Source organism: Eptesicus fuscus, chromosome 1, assembly GCF_027574615.1.
Source record: "Eptesicus fuscus isolate TK198812 chromosome 1, DD_ASM_mEF_20220401, whole genome shotgun sequence".
In the NCBI taxonomy this organism is placed as follows: domain Eukaryota; kingdom Metazoa; phylum Chordata; class Mammalia; order Chiroptera; family Vespertilionidae; genus Eptesicus; species Eptesicus fuscus.
In genome coordinates this window covers 64,778,347-64,804,991 of record NC_072473.1, presented here as the reverse complement: position 1 = coordinate 64,804,991, position 26,645 = coordinate 64,778,347, and positions in this window count along the sequence as shown.

Below are 26,645 nucleotides of genomic sequence, written 5' to 3'. Positions count from 1 at the left end.
CACACTTTTCAGTGTGTTGACAACTAGGTTAACAAAGAATATGTGTAAGCATATGTACCATTGTTAGTTTGTGTTAATGACTAAGCTATAAACACACAATTGAGCATTTTGTCATGTTGTGTTTGAGGGACTTCTGGATTCTCTTATATCCGGAGAGGACTTTCTGGCCCAACAGTAATTAGTATTTATTAGAGCAGACAAGTCTGCTGGCCTGGATTCTTACTCCCATCTTTGGACAAATGGTAAGTCAGAGTCTTTCTCTAATTGACAACTGTGTCTAGCACACAGCCTATAGGTGATAGAGTAATTTTCAGACAGAAAAATACTACTTGAAAACTAACAGTTAATATGGAATGGACTATAGGGGAGGACAAATAATTTTATTTCTACCCCTCTAAGTTCTTGGCTGAGACTCCCCTGTAATAAGAGACAGATTAACAGAAGAACAAAAAGAAGTTTAATAACATGTGTACTTGGGAAATACACAGGAAAACTGAATAACTCCCTGAAATGACCCAAACCACCACCTTAAATACCACCTCCAGCTAAAGACAAAAAGAGATGATGGGGCAGGGGAGGGAAGCCAGTTAAAGCATGGTAATCAAGGGTAAGGCTGTTATGTAGATTTAAGTTGGGTGCCTTCTCCATTGAAAAGGAGATTTTTGAGTCATTCTTTTCTTCCTGCTACTGAGGGGGAAACACCCTTTAAAATGGAGATTTCCTTTATAAATGGCTTTCAGAGCTTCTATGTCTGCTGTTTCTTTTAAAAATCACCTCAAAATAATCCTTATACCAAAGAAGCATATTTTGGGGTGGCATATTCTGCTTCCCTTCAGTAGATAGGAAGTCTCAGTGCTTGCCTGTATGGGTGTTTCTGTGGGAGAGGCAGGCAAGGATGATTCCCTTTGATACAGACTTTAAGGAGTGATTATAACTCTGGAAGGAGTTTGGAGAGGCCTGAATCCCTGAAGGTGTAGGGGAATATCTTACTACTTGCTAGTTAATAGCTCCGTTTGTTGCAATCACAACCCTCAAATTTTGGAGCAAGGACTTTTCCTTAGAAATGTGCCATAACTTGATCTTTTGTCTTCTTCTTTTTTAAAAATTATTATTATTATTTAATTTTTATTGTTCAAATTATTAGAAATGTTCCTCTTCCCCCCCCATAGCTCCCCTCCCCTCCACCCAGTTCCCATCCCACCCCATGCCCTCACCACCCCCCCACTGTCCTCATCCATAGGTGTAAGATTTTTGTTCAATCTTTTCACGCACCCCTCCACACCTCCTCCCCCTCTGAGAATTGTCAGTCTGCTCCCTTTCCATGCTCCTGATTCTATTACATTCACCAGTTTATTCTGTTCATCAGAATTTTTATTCATTTGATTTTTAGATTCGCTTGTTGATAGATATGTATTTGTTGTCCATAATTTTTTATCTTTACATTTTTCTTCTTCTTCCTCTTCTTAAAGAATACCCTTCAGCATTTCATATAATACTGGTTTGGTGGTGATGAATTCCTTTAGCTTTTTCTTGTCTGTGAAGCTCTTTATCTGACCTTCAATTCTAAATGATAGCTTTGCTGGGTAGAGTAATCTTGGTTGTAGGTTCTTACTATTCATCACTTTGAATATTTCTTGCCACTCCCGTCTGGCCTGCATAGTTTCTGTTGAGAAATCAGCTGACAGTCATATGGGTACACCCTTGTAGGTAACTAACTGTTTTTCTCTTTCTGCTTTTAAGATTCTCTCTTTGCCTTTTGCCCTTGGCATTTTAATTATGATGTGTCTTGGTGTGGTCCTCTTTGGATTCCTCTTGTTTGGGGATCTCTGTGCTTCCTGGACTTGTAAGTCTATTTCTTTCACCAGGTAAAGGAAGTTTTCTGTCATTATTTCTTCAAATAGGTTTTCAATATCTTGCTCTCTCTCTTCTTCTGGCACCCCCATAATTCGGATGTTGGTATGCTTGAAGTTGTCCCAGAGGCTCCTTACACTATCTTCATATTTTTGTATTCTTTTTCCTTTTTGCTCTTCTAGTTGGGTGTTTTTTGCTTCCTCATATTTCAAATCTTTGATTTGATTCTTGGGATCCTCTAGTCTACAGTTGAATCTCTCTATATTAGTCTTTATTTCAGTCACTGTATGCTTAATTTCTGACTGGTCCTTTTCCATTTTTTTTTTTTTTTTTTGGCATTCTCACTAAGATCCTTGAAGGTCTCACTAAGTTTCTTAGAGGTCTCACTAAGTTCCTCAGAGGTTTTCAGAAGATTCTTCAGTAACCTTATAACCATGGTTTTGAACTCTATAGCCAGTAGTTTGCTTTCCTCCATTTCTTTCATTCATGACATGTTTCTTTGTCTCCGCATTTTGGCTGCTTCCCTGTGTTTATAGAGTGGCCTTGTGTGCTCGGTGTCCTATAGAGCCCAGTGGCTCAGCTTCCCCAATCACTTGAGGTGGACACTCTTGGTGCACCACTTTGTGGGCTGTATGCACAGTCTTGTTGTAGTTAAGCCTTAATTGCTGTTGGTATCACTGAGAGGAATTGACCTCCAGGCCAATTGGCTGTGAGGACCAGCTGTGTCTACAATGGAAGGACTTCTGTGCAGGAGACACCCTTATGGGGCAGGGCTTTCTTCAGTGGGGCTTTGGTGCTCACTGAGTCTTCCCCTTGAGTGTATCGCTTGTGGATGTGAAGAGTTGTAATCCTGTATGGTCTCATACTGACCATTGGGTACCCTGGCTGTTGGATCTCCAAGGAGGTGCAAAGTCAGCCACTGCCTGAGGCAACCCAGCAGGAGCTACAGAGAGATCTGCATATTCCTCCTCTTTGTATGGGGTTTGGAAGTGCCCAGATGAGGCCCAGCTGTGAAGCAAGGCAGGCTGCTGCTGCCGGGCCTTGGGCCTTCTTTTGGAAGCTTTGGGGCTCTCTGATCCAGCTGCAGTTTGACAGGTTTTAAGCTGAGAAAGGACAGGCCATATGCAAAAGCTGATGCGCACAGCTTGGGTGGGGTTGTAAGTTGGGTGGGGTGCGGTCTCAGGGAATCACCAGGGCGGAGCAAACAGCAATGGCTGCCAGTCAGCCCTGCACCGGAGAGGTCCCTGGGTCTCTGCGTCTCGCGCCCCCATGCAGAAACAATGATCGCTGCAAGCACCTCTGAGAGAAAGCCGCCCTCACATTCCGACCTGATGCCAGACAGTCCAGTTTCTCCCTGTATGAGTCTGGGTCCCCAGAGTCTCACCCAGAACTGGAGTTCAGAGCAATCGGGAGCTTATATCTTCCTTCTTATTGAAAAACAACAACAACAGTATACCCGGTTGCCAACCCATTCCATGCGCGTCTCCACACCTCCGCACCTCCTACAAGTCTCAATGTGCCTTTTTCTTTCCTTCTAGTTGTAGAACTTCCACTCAGCCAGCTTTCCCATGGTTCTGGATGATAGTTGTTTTGTCTTTTAGTTTTAGTTTTGATGTGGTTGTGGGAGGCAGCAAGTACAGGTGTTTCCCTATGCTGCCATCTTGGTTCTTCCCTGATCTTTTGTCTTCTTGTAAAGCTTTTCTGAAAAGAATTTCTTGGCTTTCTCCTTACCTCCATATGTTTCCTCACATGTCACTGTGGACCATAAAAGAGGTTCTATGGAAAGTAACCTCACAGGGTGATCTTGTTATGGACGGAAGTAGAGCTCTTGCACAAGGAAAGGAATTTCCTGAGACTCTCATGAGAGGACGAGTGAACTTTATTTCTGTGGAATTAACCCCTGGGTTTCCAATGTCTCATTTCCTTGCCTCCCACTATGGGAAAAGCCCATTCTTGTCTTCAGCAGGGATAGAACTAAGGCCACTGCCCAGAATTTCTGCTCCATATTAGAGTCTAGTCCAGTCTAGCATCTGGCTAGCTTAGCTTGTGTTCCCAGCTGCAGTCCATTGCGTGTGGGTCCACATGACCATAGGCTGTGCGGCTGCTTAAAGCCACATGGTAGGCGAGTGTGGGTCGAGGGGCAAGAGTGTCAGAGCACAAGAGCAGAACCAGAGAGGGAGAACTCTTTACCTGGGGATTATGTGTTCCCAAATTTTCATGGGCTTGCATTGGGGTCCACCTCCCTAGCCAATCCATTGTTCCCCAGGCTAGACTGACATGCAAACATCTCCTCTACGTCACCCCAACTTCACTGTGCATGTGCCCATCACCCCTTGTGTTCAATCCCTTCCCCCAGTGATTTGCAGGGAATGGACTAGTGGTTTCCTGGGGAGTGTGAAGCTGCAGCTACTGGTGAAGCTGCCCAGATGACCATGCTTATAATGTCTTGTTTCCTCTTTGATCTTTTCCTATTATTAATATTATCTAGTTAATTATGACAATAACATTCTGATCATAAATTTCTAACTGGGCAATTCATGGTGAGTAGTCATGCCCCAGTCCTATAACTTTTTAGTAAAACACTTATCTTTGCCTTAAGCAAGTCTTATCCATTTTTTTCTGTGTGTCTATGCTAACACATCTTTGAAATAAACCAAAAAACACCCTCAGGAGAGCACAGAATCTTGTTAACTATTAACTATTGGATTGTAATCCAATCCCCACCTTGGTTTTTCCCACCTCAGTGCATAAAAGAAGCTGCAAAACTGCTATTCTCTGGAGCATTTGAGATCTTGCTCCCCAGCACCTGTCATCAATTTGACTCAAAAAAACTCTTATATAAATTCTCTACAAGTTTGTGTGCTTTTTACATTGATATCACCTTTACACTAAAGCCTTGGAGAGCATTTTATTTAAATTTTTAACACACACACACACACACACACACACACACACACACACACACCCCACACCACATCCCTTTCCCTGCTTTATTTTTCTCTTCTTAGCATGTATCACTATGTAGAATATAAAATATTTGTTTGTTTATTAACTATCTCCAGCTAGAATGTAAATTCCATGAGGGTAGGGATTTTTCTCTGTCATGTTCATTGTTGTAGGCCTGGTGCCTCGAGTAGTATCAGGAAGAGAAGGATGATTCTAAATCACAAGAGAATCTCATTAATTGAGAAGGTGGGAGCTTAAATCTGCATATAAAACGTTACTCTTGTTTACCTTACTTTTTCTGGTCACCTTCCCATAACTTGCCTCCCCCACACTCTTCTTCCTTTTAGCTGAGCACACTAAGTTTAAAGTCTAGGCCAGGGGTGGGGAACTACTGGCCTGCGGGCTGTATAAGACTGGCCAAATCATTTAGCCTAGCCCTGCCAAGGCATTAGGGGTGAGGTAATTAAGTGTTGACCAAATATAGCAAGTTAATTTTTAAGTTGATAATTTTGCATGGCCTGCGAATGATACTATAAATATCCAAATGGCCCTTGGCAGAAAAATGTTTCCCCACCCCTGGTCTAGGCCATCTCTTTGAGTTAGTCAGTTTCCCTGGGTTTCTCCCATGTGTATATGACACACACATATTAATAAATCAATATTTTTTTTTCTCTTAATTAATCTGTCTTTTGTTACAGGGGTCCCAGCTGAGAAATAGGGGGGCAAATGGAAAGGATTTTTTCCTCTCCTACACCTACATATTATAAAGATTTAAAAAGTGAATGTAAACTGACTAGTCACTATAATACAGAAAATTGCATTTAGTAATACAATTATAGCTCTTAGCTTATTCTCCATAATTTCCACTTTATTTTTATGACAAAGCAAATTAGAATTGGAAATAATACCTTCATTAGAATTGGTTCATTCAGTGTCCTGCCTTGGAGATTTTGAAAGAGTGTTTTGAGGGATACCTAGGGCCATTTGATGATGTCTTTTGAAATTATTATAGATGTGTCTGCTTTTTTTGCTAATGCAAACAATTTTTTGTCCCTTTGCTGCCTTCAAACAGAAAGGCTAAATTGAGCTGCCATCAGTACCAGTCGTCCATTCATACCTTGATGCTATACAAGGGCAGACCTCTGATGAATAAAACTTGATTTGCACTCAAGTTTTCATCCTTTGATGCCTTACTGTGTTCCTGCTTCTCAATGTCGAAAAGCCTCAAAGCCTTGGTTTGGCCAACCTTATAGGCATACAGCTCTGAACTTGATCCAAAATCCACAAAAACAAGTTTTTCCATCTCAGGCAAAAGTTCTGTATGTTGCCATTTAGTGATAGATTGCAACTGTCACTACAGTACTGTTTTTCTTTTTTAGAAAGAATTTTAAGGTTTGAATAACATAATGATACTTTTTTGTGACAAATGTGCCATAACTTCCTACATTCAAACGAGTATTTTCCTTAAAAGTAATTGCATTGGGCCAAGATAAACATTTAAAATGCTATTACCGTAGTTCACACATTTCTTAAACCTTTGTTAAATTGCTTTCACAGATAGTTAGTTTACCAGCAACACAAAAAAAACACAATAAAACCAGTCTCATTAATTTATAGTAACAAGATTAATCTTTTGGTTCCTTATCCTCTCTACTCATTATTCCCTTATATTTTTTTATCCTTTCAATAATCAATAATTATCAACCATGAGTAGGTTCTGGAACATAGTAGGTACTCAATCAATATTTGGTTAATAAATTGGTTACTGGCCTGCTAACTTGAAATGCTATAAGTTAATAAAATGGGAATAGTTGATGGATCATTGAAAATTTATATACTGTAATTTGAATCCTGCCAACAGAATAGGGAAGACGTGTTCTTATTACAGACTTTGTGGTCAGAAATTTTGTTGTTACTGGTAGAAATAAAATAGGAGGTAAAGTTTATACTCTTCAGAATGTCAGAAAAGATATCCTGTGTTCTCTTTTTTGCCATCAAGTATAGTGTGACACAGAGACTGTTAATGGCTCAGCCAGCATGTGCTCCCTGCTTCTCTTCCTCTTTCTAACAAAGCCCAGATATTGTCCAGGTATCAATCCTACTTGATGAGGCTGACAGGAGATGGCTCCTAATTGATCTAAGATATTAGTCTTGGTAGTCTTTTTCTTCTTGCCAAAGATTGATCGGTATAGGCACCAGTACATGACATACATCTGGAAAAGCTTCTGGAAAATGTTTCTTTATTCTGTATCTTAGAACTGTTGCCAGCATCATACTACAAGCCTGAGGGAGAGGTCCAGAGACAGAGAACAATAAATTACAGGATTCCTCAGAGAAGGAGAGACAGAGTCTTGACGTACGATACTAGTGTCTACCTTGCCTATGCATGTCTTCGTCTGTGAGATTTAAGACTTCTTATTTTAAAGTCTCTTTAATGCAGGATTCTCTGTTACTTGCAACCAAAGATAGTCTAACTGATATAGCTCCTGTGTCTCTTGACTCACATTAGGGTGTTCCTCCTTCTCTAACAGATGGCAGTAGCTCAGCAATGAGGAGGCTCTAACCATGACTGGATGGTTGCTCTCTTATGCCTCACTGTGTTTTTTGGTAACTTCAGGTTGCAAGGAACAGCAGCAATTTCAATTTTCCTTGGTCAATGTGGCTCTTGTGAAGAAAAGTGAGAAAGTAAGGAAATACAAGAAACCATTTCATTCCTCAGGTAATCCATCCTCACAGTTGACTGGAAGATCACATTTAGAATACTATAAAATCTTAGTGCACTGAAAGCAGCTGCAGTGGTAAACAACTCTCATGATTCGGGTTCTCTCTTTGGCTTCTACTTCTTCCTACCATGATTCTGCCAGTTTCTATTGCTGCCAAATACTCTCAGTTCTCAATTCATGGCTTTCCACTGCCTGTGGATTCTGCTTTCTTCATTTTCACTAGGTGCCTTTCAGCTTCTGCTCCACTCTACTGCCCGTGTCTCTTGGCCCTTACCATGGTGTTTGGAGTTTCAAATCCCAAGGCAAGTTAATGATCTCATCTCCAGTATGAACTTGTCTTCATAACTGAGATGGTACCATTATCGAACACAAAACTCCATTGAAGGGCCACACTCTCTTGCCACTTTACCATTACGTCTGTTCTCTCTGTAAGTCCAACTACCTTTGGGTCAGGTGTCTAACCTGTTCAATCAGTGCGGCCAAGGTTGCAGTGCCTGGAGGTTTGTTCACAGGAAACTTCTTCTAGATGTTTCATACAGAAGATAACTACACTTAGCAGATACTTTATAATATCAGAGTGCCATGGCTTATTTAGTACATTGGCAGATCAGGAAATGTGAATTGGAGGCATATGACATTCTTCTTGACCTCCTTTAGAAGTATTCATAATTGAGATGATATCATGGTTTCTTCTTTTTCCTCCAGTACTGCTTTCTTTTCCATTTTCCAAACATTTTCACTGGGCCAACTAGCCCTCCACAAGTGTAGGAGTCTTCTTACTCAGATCCTACTTCCTTTCTACTACCATGATAAACTGTCACACCACCGTTTTCATTTTCTCTACCCTGATCATGACTACCCCTTTTCTCTTGGTCAAAACATGGCAAAGAGAGATGTGTGGAAGTTTTTTATAGGTGCACTACTAGTAGGTGGAGGAAGAACTAACATTTATTCAGTAACTACTATGTGCTAGGCATTGTACCAAGTGCTTTGTGCGCTAGGAAAATAGCATCATTGTAGGCAGCTATCATGTCCAGTTTTTTTGTGTTGTTTTTTTTGTGTGTGTGTGTGTGTGTGTGTGTGTGTGAAAAAGTGGCCATACTAGGCATTTAAAAGTGATTTTGGATCATTATGTTGATGAAGTAGTTTTTTGTGTGTGTATGTTTGTAGTGCTAAGTTATAAATGGGATTCATTTTCCTTAAGAGCAGTCAAAATATATTCAGTGATTTTGTTAATATTATATTGTTTTAGCCCCTTTCCCACTCACTTTGAACACTGAACTTTTCATTCCTGTTTTAAAAAATGAAGAAGAGAAAAAGAAATTAAGGTAAACATCTGTAGCATGGTTATTTTCCTTGCTACCTTCTCTGATTTTTCAGTTTCTGTTTGCATCCTGAATATGCCAGGTGCTGAAAACATGTTCTTTCTAAAGGAGTTATATTTTGAAGTAATTAAAACATCCAATCTTGCAATTTTTAAAAATTGCTTGTAGTGCTATAAGGACTAATTTTCAGACACAGAAATAGTTGAGGAAAAGTTACTTTTAGAAAATAAGAAAAAAAGCTCCAACCCAGGAAGCAGATAGTTATTATCATGCTGATTTGTAAGATAAAATAAAAGGGGAGAGAGAGGGAGAGAGGTAGAGAGGTAAGACCATTTATAAGTAAAGCAATATCTGTCTCAAGGCTATTTTGAAACAACCACACAATTCACTTATAGGTTTATTTCTATCTGTCTATTTTTCTTTCTCCTATATTATGGTGCCTGTCACTAGACACAGATATAAGCCTGGAATTGCATTATCGAAGTTGCTTTCTCAATTACCTTTCTAAGATAATTACCTTCGTACTAGAGAGTTTTAAAAATCAATAGAGTGTTCTTGGCAATATCTTTGTAACAGTTAATTAATATTACAACTCCTGTTAGCAAACACTTGTTCTGCTTAGTAAAAGTAAGTATGGGGGGGCATACTTTTGATGTTCCCCAACCAATAAGAAAAGCATCTGGGTAAAGTATATTTATTGAAGGATATAATTTAAAATGACTGCCCATTTCTGGCAGAGCTGAGAGCAGAATCCACAAACACCAAAGACTTCAACTGAAGGTAACAAGGAATAAAGTTGTCATTAATTATTTTAATATCAGGGCCTCTCTATTCTAACATGTCTTTAGTCTGTGATTTGATTTATTTTAGCTTATTCACCATTATAATCTTTTAATACCAATAACCCTATAAGTATTACTTGATAAAATGGCAAGTTATATAATATACCAATTGTAGTGATAAAAATAACTATTTCAGCTCTTCTGATTCTGATCAGTACTTGTTAATGATTGGTCAAAAAAAACCTGGCTATCTATAATTGGCCTCAAATAGTTCATCTTTAGAATAAAGATAGACACTGAAGGTATTAGTCGGATTGATATGTGGAATAACCAATACAAATGATTTACTAAGAAGTTTGCAAATATGGAAGTTCTATAATAGATATTAATAATAATTTTAGATAGACACTTGTAATTGTAACTTTGGATGAATATTTCATGGGTTGACTCCTCTTTTATATTGGAGTTTGCTCAGATATTTTTCAAAACAGCTCCCTGTTCATTGACATCTTTAATTCTATTTGACAGAAAGAGTCAAAACCTTTCCTTCAACAGATTGTTCAGTAACCTTCACCAAATAACCATTAATTAAGCAATTAAATTTGAGGGAAAAAGAATTTTGAAAGGAGAATATAATTAACTCAAAAGATAGTTTAAAAATAGTTTTATAGCACTTCAGTCATTATTGACCAAAAACTTCCTAGGGGATATTAACAATGCATTTGATAGTTGCCAAGGAAACCTTAACCTTTCCTGAGAATGTCTGCCCTTCTTATTGTACCTGATTGTCAGAATAACTTCAGCAACTGATTATAAATGAGTCATTTTCAACATCAAGCTTTTTCTTGTCATTCCTGTTTCAAAGTATAAGCTTGAGTATTCAGGATATCTTGCTCTGTGTTTGTATTTGCATTTCTGACTATTTGTACTTCAAATATGGGAGTTCTTTAGTAACGGTTTCCCCAGTCAGTCTTTGGAATCGTGTGAGACAAATCAGTCCTCATTTAGACACAAGGAAACGGAAGCACCTAATGTTTTTATTGTGTAAGAATGATCCTATCATAAAGCCTACTGGCTTCCTTTTTTTCAGAACGTGTCTTCGTTCGGGCTGCTATTACAAAATACCACAGACTGGGTGGCTTATAAACAATTACCATTCATTTCTCACAGTTCAGGAGGCTGGAATTCTGAGATCAGACTGTCAGTAAGGCCGGGTGAGGGCCCCGCTACAAGTTGCAAACTTCTCATTGTACCCTCACATGGCAGAAAGGGAAGGGATTCTCTAGGGCTTCTTTTATTGGGCATTGATCCCATTCATGAGGGCCCCACCTTCATGACCTCCTCACCCCCCTAAGGCCCCATCCACTAACATGTCACATTGGGCATTAGGATTTTAACATAGTAATTTGGGGGGTATAAACATTCAGACACTATCACATCACAGCAACTAGTCAAATATCTAGCACTACTTAAATAGTAGTCTGTGTTTTTAAAGTGGCACTACTTAAACACGGTATGTGTTTTCATGTGTGTCGATTAACCAGAGCCATGAACCTCTGATCTGAGATAGCAGTAAAAACACCAGCTATGGAGTCAGGGTACCTGGTTATACCCCTAATTAGTTGATCTCTCAATTTCTTCATTTATTAAATGGCAGAGATACTATCCAACTCCTATGGATGTTGGGAGAATGAAATAACAGTGCATGCAGAGCACCTGACATGGTTAACATACTAAGCATTCAAAATCTAGTAACTTACTATTGTTAAGGAGTATATGTCATATGAATACACACTCTGTACTCTGAATAGTGACTTGAGGATTTTGATCTTTAGAAATATAGTGTTAAGAGAACAACATATCTGATATTGGTACCATACTGGAGATTCCAAGACATATGTAACATTAGGAGGCTTTAAAATAAAAAAAAAAATGGGGAGGCATGGTGTAATCTTTGGTGAAAACTGACAAAATTATTTCCCTCTGTAATAGAGCAAAATATATCCATGCAAATTCTGCTAATCAGATGTCCAAACACGAGGAGGTTACCAATGAAAAGAAAGGTAGTGAGGAATGATAGAATAACTAGATCATTGCTTTGTGTGTTTGAGAAGACTTGAAATGACATGAAAGCAACAACAACATTGTAGATAAAATATTGATTTTTTTAAATATTGTTCTCTTTTTAATATTAACACACTTAGTGAATTATTTGTGTGTGTCAAAATTCAAGCAAAACCAAACATAAAAACCACCCATACCAAATATTTGTCACTAGGCTATCCAGGTCCCTGAGATTTATTTTGTCTTCTTTCTCTGTGGTTGAGCCTTCTACAAAGGCATTTACAGGCATTCATATAAATGTAAAAATGCTATTCAAGTATGACAAAGTTTATGTAAAGAACCAACAAAACAGGTACTTTCCCCAACTTCTTTCATGTCCTGCCTTGCATAGATTTAGTGGGGAGTTTTCTGGAGTCCATGAATGATTCTAAGATAATTTTTTTTATTGTAGTTAAATATACATAACATGCCCAGCTGGCATGGCTAAGTAGTTGAGTGTTGACCTATGAACCAGGAGGTCATAGTGTGATTCCCAGGGTGTAGGCTCAATCCCCAGTGTGGGACGTGCAGGAGGCAGCCCATCAATGATTCTCATCATTGATGTTTCTCTCTCTTCCTCTCTGAAATCAATAAAAATATACATTTTAAAAATAAATACAATATACATAACATAAAATTAACCCTTTAACTTTACAGTTCAGTGGTGTTAAGTACATTCACATTATTGTGCAGTCATTGCTACTATCCATCTCCAGAACCTATTTTTAATCTTTCCAAATATTAAATAAGAACTTCCCTTTAAACAATAACTCCCCATACTCATTTCCCTCTAGTCCCTAGTAACTAATATTCTACTTTCTATCTCTATGAGTTTTATATTTTAGGCACCTCATATAAGTAGAATCATACAATATTTGTTCTTTTGTGTATGGCTTTTTCACTTAGCATAATGTTTTCAAGGTTCATCTCGGTTGTATCATGTATTAGAATTTCTTTCCTTTTTTAAGGCTGTAATATTCCATTGTATGTATATACTACATTTTGTTTATCCCATTCATCCATCAATGAACATTAGTATTATTTTCACCTTTGCGCTATTGTGAATGAATATGGTTGTACAAATATCTGGTTGGGCCCCTACTTTCATTTCTTTTGGATATACACCCAGAAGCAGAATTGTTGGACATATGGTAAATCTATGTTTACGTTACTGAAGGCACTGCATTGCTTGTTCTTCATAGCACCTGCATCATTTTACATTCCCACCAGCAATGAACAAGGTTCCAGTTTCTCCACATACTCACTAATATTTGTTATTTTCTGTTGTTTTTAAAAATATCACATGCTCTCACTCATTTGTGGAATATAATGAACAACATAAACTGATGAACAAAAATAGAACCAGAGTCATAGAAGCATTGAACAGACTGTCCAACCTCAGAGGGAAGGCGGGCGTTGAGGGGTTAAGAGATCAACCAAAGGACTTGTCTGCATGCATATGAGCAAAACCAATGGACACAGACAGGGGGATGGGAGGTGAGGCATGTGCTGGGGGGTGGGGAGTGGTCAATGGGGGGAGGGAAGGGAGGCTTATGTAATACTTTAAACAATAAAGAATTTAAATTAAAAACACACATAGCCCTGCTAATAGGTGTGAAGTAACATCACGTGGCTTTGATTTGCATTTCCCTAATGATTAGTGATGATGAACGTCATTTTTCAATTGAATTGTTTATTTGTTGTCGAGTTGCAGGAGTTCTCTATAACCCCTTAGCAGATAGATGATTTGCCAATGTTTTCTCCCATTCTATTGGTTGCCTTTTCACTCTCTCAGAGTGTCTGTCCATTGATATATAAAAGTTTTTAATTTTTAAAATTAACTTTTAGAGAGAGAGAAAAGGAGAGGGAGAAAGAGAAACATCGATCGGCTGCCTTCTGCATGCTCCCTACCAGGGATAGAGCCTGCAACCCAGCATGTGCCCTGACTGGGAATCGAACTGGCAACCTTTCAGTGCATGGGATGACACCCAACCAACTGAGCCACACCAGCCAGGGCAAAAGTTTTTAATTTTTATGAACACCATTTATCTGTTCTCTTTTGCTGACTATTTTTATGGCTTCATATTCAAGAAATTGCCAACTCCAATGTCATGAAAACTTTTCCCTCGATTTTCTCCTAGAGATTTATAGTATTAGCACTTACATTTAGGTGTATTACATTGGTGTATTACATTGATTTTCGGTGTTGAAATGTCGTCTCATTCTAAGAATAAATCCTACTTGTTCCAGTTGTATAATCCTTTCAGTATGCTCCTGAATTCAGTTTGCTAGTATTTAGTTGAGGGTTTCTGGGTCAGTATTCACAAGAGATATTGATCTGTGATTTTCTTGTCTTGTTTCAGTCTGGCTTTGGTGTCAAGGTGATGCTGGGACTCATGAAATGCGTTAGGAAGTGTTCCTTTCTCTTCAATATTTTGGAAGAGTTTGAGAAGGACTGGTGTCAATTCTATTTTAAATATTTGGTGGAAATCACCAGTTAAGCCATCTGGTCCAGGCCTTTTCTTTGTTGGGAGGTTTTGAGTGATTCAGTCTTTTTACTAGTTATAGTTCTACTCAGGTTTTCTATTTCCTCAAGATTCAGTCTTAGTAGGTCATTTATTTTTAAGAACTTGTGCATTTCATCTGGGTTATCCAATTTCTTGACATACAATTGTTCATAATACTCTTTTTATAATCTATTTTTATTTCTGTAAAATTGGTAGGAATATCCCCACTTTCATTTTCGACTTTGCTAATTTGAGTCTTTTCTCTTTTTTTCTTAATCAAACAAGGTGAAGATTTCTATATTTTAATGATCTTTTTAAAAAAGCCACTCTGGGTTTTTGTGGCTTTTCTCTCTTGTTTTTCTATTCTCTGTTTTGTTTTTCTACACTCTAATCTTTATTATTTCTTTCCTTCTGCTTGCTTTGGGTTTAATTTTTTTTCTAGTTCCTTATAGTGTAAAGTTAGGTTGTTGATTTAAGATGTTTCTTCTTTTTTAATGTAAACATTTACAGCTATACATTTTCCACTTAGCATTGCTTTTGCTGCATCCCATAGGTTTTGGTTTATTGTATTTTTATTTTCATTTGTCTTAAGGTATTTTCTAATTTCCCTTCTGATTTCTTCTCTGACCTGTTGGTTATTTAAAAGTATGTTGTTGCCTGACTGGAGTGGCTCAGTTGGTTAAGCCTTGTCCTGTGCACCAAAAGATTGCCATTTTGAGTTCTGGTCAGGGCACACACCCATTTGCCAGTTTGCAGTTTTGATCTCCAGTCACCTGATGTTTCTCTCTCACCCCTCTCTCTCTCTCTGTCTCTCTCTAAGCATGTCTTTGTGGGAGGATTAAAAAAGAGTGTGTATAGTTTAATTTCCATATATATGTGAATTTTCTGACTTTTGATTGCTAGTTTCATTCCAATGTAATTGGAAAAGATACTGTAGGGAGCAGCTATAGGGTTAAGCCTCAGACTGACCTGTTGGCAAAGCCACAAACAAGTCCCAGCTTAGAGGGCACAGCCCTCTCAGCATAATTAAGCTTGACCTTATGACGCTCCCTAGAACCTTCCTGGGTAGCTAATGGGCTGTGGGAGGTGCAACAAGTGCTGCCAAAGCAAGTGAAACTCACAAGAACATTGTAACTATGATGACCACTACCTTGTTTACCTCTGACTATAAAATAAAGCATCAGCTGCCGTCTGGATCTTTCTCTGTGGCCTTAGCCAGGCACAGGAGATCCACCTAGACCAGCTTATTCTCTTTGTCTGTCTTTTCTAAATCCTTTGGCACACCCCCTCAGGCTCAATGAACCCTTGTCTGTGCTGGCTCAGCACAGTTACTTTGTATGATTTCGGTTTTAAGACTTATTCTGTAGCCTAACATTTGGCCTACCCCGGAGAATGTTCCATGTGCACTTGAGAAAAATGTGTATTCTGGTGCTATTGGGCAGAGTATTCTGTATATGTCTGTTGAACTCATTTGATTTATAGTCTTCAAGTCCTCTGTGTTCTTGTTGATCTTCTGTCTGGTTTATCTACCCATTGTTGAAAGTGGAATATTGAAGTTTCCAATAATTATTGTATATCTGTCTATTTCTCCCTTTAATCCTGTCAATGTTTGTGTAATGTATTTGGAGGTTCCATGTTTGATGTGTAAATGGTGAATTGACTTCTTTACCAATACAATATGCTTATTTGTCTGTTGTAATAGTTTTTATTTTAGGCCTATTTTGTCTGATACTAGTATAGCCATCTCAGCCCTTTTTGGTTACTACTGGTATTGAATTATTTTTATAACCTTCATCTTCAACCTATTTGTGTCCTTAGATCTAAAGATAGTCTCTTCTGCACAGCAATTAGTTAAATCATGTTTGTTTTAAAAATCCATTCTGCCAATCTTTATCTTTTGATTGAGCAGTTTAATCCATTTAATTACTGATAAAATGGGCTGGCATTTGCCATTTTTTTACTTATTATTATTATTTTTTTTGGTATGGCTTATATCTTTTTTTGTTCCTTATTTCCTGCAGAGCTTTTATAAAGTTATATTTGCCATTTTTTTTCTGTTTGTTTGTTTTTTTATGTTTCCATGGGAGAACAAGGGATTGGAATTTCTAATTTTGCTGATGTCACTCCAGGTTTAGGTAATTAGAACTAACTAGAAAAACATAATCCATACTTGAGGTGATAAACCTATCTTATGTTTCACCCCAAAGGACGAAAAGATCCACCTAAAAATATAAAGCATCTAGAAAGGTTAAGGAAGGGAGGCCTAGCCCATATTGATCAGTCTTTAGAGACCTTATGGTTAGATTTTAAGGCTTCTATGAACCACCCTGAAATTGTAAAACCACTTCGGTGTTTCTTTCTGATTGGTTTGGACAGTAGGGAAAGTGTCCATAGCTTTTATTAAATTCTTAAAGGGAATATATTTACTTTTTTTCCTGATTATAAAAGTAATACATACTTCTCAAACAATCTACAGCTCACAAGGCACCAGAGAAGTTTTATTAAACTATGAAGAATCAGATCAGCCCTAACAGGTTTGGTTCAGTGGATAGAGCATCCGCCTGCAGACCAAAGGGTCCCAGGTTCGGTTTTGGTCAAGGGCACGTACCTTGGTTGCAGGCCCCTCCCCTGCCCTGGCCCCAGTCAGGGCTTGTGCAGGAGGCAACCAATCGATGTGTTTGTCTCACATCGATGTTTCTCTCAGTCTTTCTCTCTCCCTTCCACTCTCCCTAAAAATCAATGGAAAAATATCCTTGAGTGAGGATTAACAAAATAAAAACAAAGAAAAAAAAACCCATAAAAAAGCAGATCATTATGTTTCATATACTAGTATTCATAGTTAGTGAACCCAGTGACTTAAATTACTCCAGACCATACAAAAAAAGGAAAATATTCCAAATTCACTTTAAGAGGTTAACCTAACCTTGAAATCAAAATTGAAAAAACCTTAAAAAAAAAAAAAGGAAAACTATAGATATTAACATATATACATGCATGGAAACAGCATAGAAGCTTCTGTGTTTCTTCTGTCAATACAGATTTCCACTCTCTCAGAGACTGATTTAAACCACTTTGTGGGCCAGCCCAAGCTAGATCAGTTCTCCTATCTCCAATCTTATATCTCTAGCCTTATCCTTATCACATACTATTAGAGCTTCTTGTATCTCTCATGGCTAAGTTTATCTAGTTTATAGTGATTTTCAAAGACCATGCTTTTATTCATCTTGTTTATGAGCAATACATAGCCTACATAGTTTATTCTTCTAATAATGTATCACTTTATATGTGATGCTAGCAAACATATTTTTCTTAGTACCTTAAAAATTGAGTGTGCTTATTAATTTTCATTCTGTAACAGAGTGGGGCCATCCTGACATGATTCTCTACAGAGTATTTTTAAATTGGGTCCTTGAACTCTATGGACTTATATACAGAATCTTTATCAGTAGTGTGTATGTGTATTCATGTACACACATTCATATGCATATTTTTCTATAAAGTTTGTTGCTTTCCTTATATTTTCAATTTCCAATGAGTGAAGAACTAGATTAGAGGCATTGTCAGATTCTCCAAAGGGCTGTATCCTAACCCTCGAATTAATAACCACTTGTTAATTTAGATTAATTCATGAAAACCTAGTAACCTATGAAGGTATTGGAGAAAATTGGGTGGACTCCTGCCATAGTTTTCACAAATTGTCTCTGAGTGCCTTGACACAGAATCCTGGATGGCCTAGCATTATGATTTTTTTATTCTCTTAAGTAATTTACTTCCTCTTATCTAATTCACTTCCATACTACAGAGATTTTTCACAGTAATTTTAGTAGAATTTTTAAAATATAAAATAGATAACTTTTTTTAGAGTTGATCAGTTTAGTAAAATGTAACCTGAGGATCTAGGCACTATGGATTACAATCCATAAGGAATTTCAAAACACCCTCAACCTTTCAGGATAATTACTTAAGAATTCATGTACTCCAAAAATGGTGTGCTAGCTCACTCTTTATCTAAATGTCACTTATTCTAGCAGGTTTTATTGTAAAAGACAGGAAGGAAAAAAAGAAAGATAATTGTAGGAGGTCATGTTAATCACCTCTCCCCCACTCAGATTAGATAAGAGTTAATTTTGAAGGAGAAGCTTTTCTTTTTTTTAAAAAAAATGTTTTATTTATTGACTTGAGAGAGAGAGAGAGAGAGAGAGAGAGAGAGATCAATTTGTTGTCCACTTATTTATTCATTCTTTGTTTGCTTCTTGTATGTGCCCTAACTGAAAATTGAACCCACAACCTTGGTGTATCAGGACAATGCTCTAACCAACTGAGCTACCAGGCCACAGTCAAGATTAAGAGAAGGACATGAGGTTGGGTTAAATAAAATGAAATTATTTGGTATTTGATTAAATCAGCTTAATTTTTTGTGTACATGAGTATGCTCACACATGTATGTGACAATAGGAATATTCAGCACAAATGAGAACTTATGAAATGATTTAAAATGATCTCATACCACATATTTGCTGAAAATTCTGTTGAGTGTTGAAATGGCTCAATATGGACAAATATAGCTCACATTATATTGAACTTGAACCCTGAGTTTTGATATGATTGAGTCTCCCCAAATAAACCTTATAGTTATGACATGAGTGAGCCAATATGAATGTGTCATGAATTATTTGTCTGTTCTTTAGCTTAATGCTTGACCTGTAGATTAGAAGTCCAGCTGCCTCAAAACATAAAAGATCACTTTATGTGAATTAATGGGGCAGAGGTTGATAGAAGAATTTATTTTCCTGTCTCGACACTTGAGAAAGAAAAAGGGCAGGCATTCTCCCCTTTGCAAATCCATTGCTTCAAGTGTAAAAGCAGTAATGGAGGTGCTTATGGGCAAAATCAAGTATCAAAAGTATAGATTTATCTACACTAGTTTTTCCTCAAATCTAAAAATAAGTTTTCATAGGGACAGAAGAGTATTAAGCCTTGGTGGTTGAAATATAACTGCTTTTATGACATAGAAAACATTTTTCTATCTAAATTCATTTTAAACTCAAAGGTAGTAGGTCTGGGGGATGGGTGGAGTAGGAAGAGAACAAACAAATACTTTTTAGACTACAAATTGAAGAAAGGGTAAATTAAGCCTCCTTGAACATAAAATAAGAGTTTAGACTTTGAGTTGACCAACCTGTTAACTTAAAAATAAAAAGCCAAAGTGAGAGGCAAAAAGCATTTATTTGGGATTACAGAATTGCACTCTGGGGACACAGATTCAGGCAGAAACCCAAATCATATCCTGACTTCAGGAGTAAAGCAAAGGGTTTTTATGAGAAAAGGAAGGGAAATAATTGCATGAATAGAAGAAAGGAATTTCTATTGGTATGAACAAGCTGGGTTACTCTTCAGCTATGCATGGCTGGTTAATCATTCTAAAGAATACCCGTAATCATCAGTTCCTGTGATCAGAATGTCTGCTTTCCTGTTAGCTTTGTCAACAGTTGTTTTTTGTTGTTTGTTTGTTTGTGTGTTTGTAAGACAATGTTGCTTTTGTCCAGTCCAAAGTTTATTTTGCCCCATTCAAACATTCCAAAGGTTCAAGGAGTAAGATGTACAAGGCCTTCCCCTTGAATGGCTGCTCTGGCTCTATTTTAAAATGGCTCCACTTATGTCAACTTTTCACAAACCTAACTACCTAAATATGCCTTTAAATGAGAGAATCAATTCCTTCCCATATGTTTAAATATAAATTAAATTTGTATGTGATAATCTATAAATTTACATTTTGAGTTTCAACAAAAATAAGCTATTATATCATTGCAGCATATATTCCAAATGCAGTCATAAGCTACTTTGTATCCCTATAAATCTTTATAGTGTATAAGTCATTTTATATATGTTTGTACTAAAACTGCTTATCAACCCTATGAGGCACTACTTGTGTTGAATTTAAGGTTCTGAGAGGTTTTATGACTTAAACAAAGTCAAAGAACAGGTAAAGCATCAGAAGTAGGATTGAACCCAGGTGGTCTATCTCTAAATTGCATTTTAAAAAGTATATCATGTTGCTCAAAAGCATAAAATGAAAGTGAGGAAAAAGAAAGAGTTACCTAAAAATATAATTACTATTACATAAATGTGAAAACCCAGTGGGATATTTACTAATGCAGTATCTTTGGATTAGATGAGAGATAGAACCATTTCTTCATCGCTTAACCTAATCAATCTATTATGCTAAGAAAAACAATAAGGTTGAAGGTGAATTCTAAAAAATTTACAGCCCTAGCCGATTTGGTTCAGTGGATAGAGCGTCGGACTGCAAACTGAAAGGTCCTAGGTTTGATTCTGGTCAAGGGCACATTCCCCGGGTTGTGGGCTCAATCCCCAGTGGGGTCTTGCAGGAGGCCGCCGATCCATGATTCTTCTCTCATCATGGATGTTTCGATCTTTTTCTCCCTCTTCTTTCCTCTCTGAAATCAATAAAAATATATTAAAAAAAATAAAAAAAACCTACAGATTCTATAAATTACATAATCATTCAGTTAAGATCATAAAATCTCATTCTTTTGGAAAAGTCTTCTGATCCTCTTATCTGTAGTCAGAATATAAGAATAACTTCTGAGTAATTGTTCATTTATATATCTGGTGGTAAAAAAGCTATATCTGATAAAATAGAAAATCAAAATGTTATAAAATGAAAAAGTAAAAAGACTGTGAGATATTAGTTTTTTTCTTGATTTCTAGTGGATATGGATGTTAAACTATATCATGAACATTCTCTTAGCAGTTGTTATGCTATAGTTTTTTTCCAACTCAAAAGAAAATGCCCTAGGATAAAGAAACAAAGAAAGTTTTCATGAACATCATTATATCTTGGCATTTTTGCATATTTGAAAGTCAGATATTCTTCTAAGATATTTAGAAGAATTGGGACATATTTAGAGGTCAGAATTTTGTTTCTGAAGGAAACTTTTGTGTAGTGATGTTCCATACAGTGGTGGGCAAAAGTAGGTTTATAGTTGTGAGTATGTGAAACTTGTATTATTATTATTATTAACTATTGTATTGTTTATTTGTATTATAACTGTATGCCTACTTTTACCCACCTCTGTATTTTAAAAACATATTTAGTGAATTTTAAAGTAAATTTAATTTTCTCTTTAAAAATGCATGAAAGGATGTTCTTGAGAGATTTAAGCAGCACACCATAACTCTTCATGTTATAAGCCTTAATCTAGTTATTATTGGTATCTGATTGAACAATATGTAACACTAGAGGCCAGATGCATGAAATTCATGCACGGGGGGGCGTGTCCCTCAGCCCAGCCTGCACCCTCTCCAATCTGGGACCCCTCAAGGGATGTCCGACTGCCCGTTTAGGCCCGATCAGGTTGGATCGGGCCTAAAGGGGCAGTCGTACATCCCTCTCACAATCTAGGACTGCTGGTTCCCAACTGCTCACCTGCCTGCCTTCCTGATTGCCCCTATCTGCTTCTGCCTGCCACCCTGATCACCCCCTAACCACTCCCCTGCCAGCCTGATTGATGCCTAACTGCTCCCCTGCCAGCCTGTTTGCCCCCAACTTCCCTCCTCTGCTGGCCTGGTCACCCCTAACTGCCCTCCCCTGCAGGTTTGATCACCCCCAACTGCCATCCCTTGTGGGCCTAGTCCTTCCTGACTGACCTCCCCTGCTGGCCATCTTGTGGTGGCCATCTTATGTCCACATGGGGACAGGATCTTTGACCACATGGGGGCAACCATCTTGTGTGTTGGAGTGATGGTCAATCTGCATATTACTCTTTTATTAGATAGGATAGAGCAGTGGTCGGCAAACCGCGGCTCACAAGCCACATGCAGCTCTTTGGCCCCTTGAGTTTGTGGCTCGTGAGCCGCAGTTTGTGACCACTGCTTTAGGACAATGATTTGGGTAATACCTGAGAGCAGTGGTTGGCAAACCACAGCTCGCAAGCCACAAACTCAAGGGGCCAAAGAGCTGCATGTGGCTTGCAAGCCGCAGTTTGCTGACCACTGGGATAGAGGCCTGGTGCATGGGTGGGGGCCAGCTGGTTTGCCCTGAAGTATGTCCCGGATCAGGGTGGGGGTTCCCTTGGGGTGTGGGGCAGCCTGGGTGAGGGGCCTGTGGTGGTTTGCAGGCTGGCCACGCCCCCCGGCGACCCAAGTGGAGGCCCTGGTATCTGGGATTTATTTATCTTCTACAATTAAAACTTTGTAGCCTGGATTGGAGCCAAGCCTTCTGCTTGCTCCGTGGCGGCAGCCATTTCTGTTGGGATTTATTTATCTTCTATAATTGAAACTTTGTAGCCTTAAGCGGAGGCCAAGGCTGGCCAGGGCTGCAGAAGTTTGGCTTCCTCCATCGCCGGGGGCAACCCTAGCCTCCTGCTCTCTCCAGCTCTGTGGCTGCCGCCATTTTTGTTGGGATTTATTTATCTTCTATAATTGAAACTTTGTAGCCTGGAGTTGAGGCCTGGGCTGGCCAGGGTGTGCGGAAACCTTGGCTTCTTCCATCACCAGGGATACCCAAGCCTCCCTCCTGCTCTCTCTGTGGCTGCAGCCTTCTTGGTTGGGTTAATTTGCATACTCGCTCCTGATCGGCTGGTGGGCGTGGCTTGTGGGTGTAGCAGAGGTACAGTCAATTTACATATTACTATTTTATTAGATAGGATTGTTATATATAATAGCATTAGGTAAGGTTTAAGGGGGACACACTGCCTTAAATACTTTTTATGTATTTTATTGTATTTTCACATCTCTGGGGAGTCATTACTATTCTCATGATATGGATGAGAAAATTGAAGCACAGAGGCATTAGATAAATTGCCCTAGGTCACAGGCTTAGTGAGTGGTGGAATGGATCTTCAGGCTCAGTATATACAGCACCAAAAAACCTGTATTTTTAACCTCTGTGCAATGTTTTCAAAGTAAATACAGTTTGCTTTTTCATTTTCTCTCTTTTTCTCCCACATTATTTTTAAAAATGAATTTTAGCCCCAGCTGCTTTGGCTCAGTGGGTAGAGCATTGGCATTCGGACTGAAGGGTCCAGGTTCTATACCACTCAAGGGCACGTACCTCAGTTGCCATGCAGGAGGCAACCAATCGATGTGTCTCTCTCACATGGATGTTGTGTCTCTCTCCCACCTACTCTCTCTCTAAAAATCAATGGAAAAATATCCTCAGGTAAGAATTAACAAAAAAACAACATTGGTTGATAACATTATGTACATTTTAGGTACAGAACATTATAATTCGATATCTGTATTCACTATAGCATGCTCACCACCAAAAGTCTAGTTTCTATCTGCCCCCATTTCCCGGGTTAAATCCCAGACTAGTATTTGGCTCATCACTTAACTTTTCTGTGCCTGAGTTCCTTCATTGACAAAATGGAGATAGCAATAGTACTACCTCATAGGATCATGGTTAGGATAAAGGCAGATATTATATGTAAAGCATTTAGAACAGTGCCTGGGAAATACAGTAAGCATCTAGTGAATGCTAGCATCAGCTTTTCCTCTTCCGCCTCTCCTTCTTTTATTATTACTGTTATTATTACCATTGTCATTACTGCTTCCATGTCTCCTTGGAACTCCTGTTTTTTTCACTCCCCCAGGTGCTGTTTTGCATTTTAGTTAAGGATTTCCCACTTAGATATTTTCTGTTCTTGACTTAATGGTGGTGTTACCCCTCTATGATTAAAGCAGTGACAACAAAATAACATTTATAAGAGGCTGTCTTAAATATTGCTAAGATTTCCGTGTAAATCTTATTTTAAGAAAAATATCTTCTAGGTAAGTTTGTATTTATTAGTACATTTGGAACCTACAAAAGAAGGCAGAAAAGAAGCTTTGAAATTTGCAAACAACACTGATAACTGCATTTTAATTTCAAATAGCCACTAAAAACCTATTACAAGAAAGGGATGTTTCTTCAAGAGGAAAATATTTATGTATTTATCCAAATATATAGAATATGAACATATGTAGAATTAAAATATATTATGGGTGTAGTCACAGTTTCTGGGATATATTTTATATTGAGAAGGGCATGATTTGCAATGAAGATGAACCTTTATGAACTTTTATGCACCACATATTATATTAAACTATTTAAACTAAATATTATTAAAGCCTTAAGGATAAATTGTTACAAAACAAAAATCATAGTGGAAGGGACACCTCGCAGTTCATTAGAAAAAAAAAAGAATATAATGTATATCCTTAAAGATATCCATGTTATTTTCAGCTATATGTTATTTTAAATACAGTGGTTGCCTATTAGGTGATAAAGAAAACTTCAGTAAATTCCAGAGTATGAATTATGCAATTAATATTCTATGATCTCAATACAGTAAAGCCAGACATGAATAGCAAAAAGATACACAATAAAAATATCTAACTACTTGGAAATTAAACTATATTCTATGCATAGTGGTTGGGGTAAAGAAGAAATGAAAACTAAAATTTCAGACTATTTAGAAAGCAACAATAAAGACAACATTACTTGTAAAAATTTAATGGGAAGTGGTCAAAGCTGTACTTATGAAAATTCTTAGCAGTAAAATATTTTCTTGTTAAATGAGAAAGAATAAAAACAAACTAAGCATTCTCTAAGTTTAGCATAAGTTAAGCATAACTTATCAGTTTCTAAGAAAAGTAACAAAATAACTGAAGTAAAGTAGAAGGAAAAAATTAATAAAGATGGAAGCCACAACTGAATGAATTAGAAAATTATAGGTTTAGGAAATAAATCTAAGAAATAATTCTTTGAAAAGAGAAATTTCTAGTTATTTTAATTTAAAAAGAGGTAACATTAAAATTTATAAAATTAGTAATGAGAACAGTAATACATCCCCAGATACTATAGTCATATGCCCCATGTGCAGTAAGACCAATCACTAAAGCATCAAGTATGCAACAAGAGTTTACTTTTGAGAGGCAGTCAGACAAGGAGATAGGGAGAAAGCCCAAATCCTCCCCAAATCCATCTCTCCAAACAAAGGCCTGAAGCACCTTTAAAGAATAAGGTGAGGAGTGGGTATACATATTAATTAATTCTAATTCGAAGGAGTTATATTTAGTCATTAATTCTAATTCAGGTGATCTGACTGGATAGTCTTGGGACTAAGCCATCTAAGGTAAGGAACATGAAAGAGGTAGGAGTCATTTCAGTCTTGCAGAGTTTGATTGGTCAGTCCTTTGTGTGTCCATATTTTGTCTAGGCACGGGATCTTCCTGGACACCAGACCCTTTGCTTCTAAAAGGGGTCTGGGTGTTCAAGTTCTGGTCATGTCTTGGTCCTTTGGTTTGGGGTCGGGAGGCGTGGAGGGGGGTCAGCAAGATTTTGATTCCAGGTGCAGGTGGAGGTCAGAGTTCTCCCCTCTGCACATGCTTTGTCTGCATGACTTGCGGACTTGTTTGTTGTCCCTGAAAAGCAACTCAGTACCTTGTCAGAAACAGGATACTGAGGAGCTGGTTTTGTGGTTACAATATTAAAAATTTTTTTTAAAGGTAATGTACAACAAACTTACACTGCAAAATGTAAAAAATGTATTAGGTAAAATATTTTTTTAAAATGTGACATGAGAATAGTGTCATGAATTGAACAGAAAGCCTAGAAACAGAACTCTATAAGGAATTGGAATGTAAGATATGTGATAATTCAAACTAATGGGAAAAGGATAGCTTCATCAATATATGGTATTGGGACCACTGCTGACTCTAATAAAAATTAAATTAAGGGCCTACCCAGTGTGTCTCAGTTCATTGAGCATTGTCCCATGTACTGAGAGGTCACTTGGTTCAATTCCCTGGTTGTGCCCCCAAAAGGGGGTGTGCAGAAAGCAGCCAATCTATATTTCAAAGGTTCTTTTTTATCAATGTTTCTCTCTCTGTCTCCCTCTTCCTTCCTCTCTTTATTAAAAAATTAAGTCCTTGCATCACAAGAGAATAAATTCTTCAAATATATATTAAAATAGAAAAATACAAATGTGCTAGAAGAAAATATAAGTGAATCCTATATAATAAAGAGGTAATATGCAAATTGACCCTCACACCCTCCCATCACAAGATGGCCACCTCCACATTGTCACAAGATGGCTGCCCCCATGTCATCACAAGATGGCCACCCCCATGTGGTCACAAGATGGGTGCCCCCACGTCAACACAAGATGGCCATCCCCACATCACCACAAGATGGCCACCACAAGATGGCCACCTCACATTATCACAAGATGGCCACCCCCACATCATCACAAGATGGCCGCCCCCACATTGTCACAAGATGACCTGCAGGGGAGGGCAGTTGGGGGGAACCAGGCCTGCAGGGGAGGGTAGGTGGGGGTGATAGGGCTGGCAGGGGAGCAGTTAGGTGTCAATCATGCTGGCAGGGGAGTGGTTAGGTGT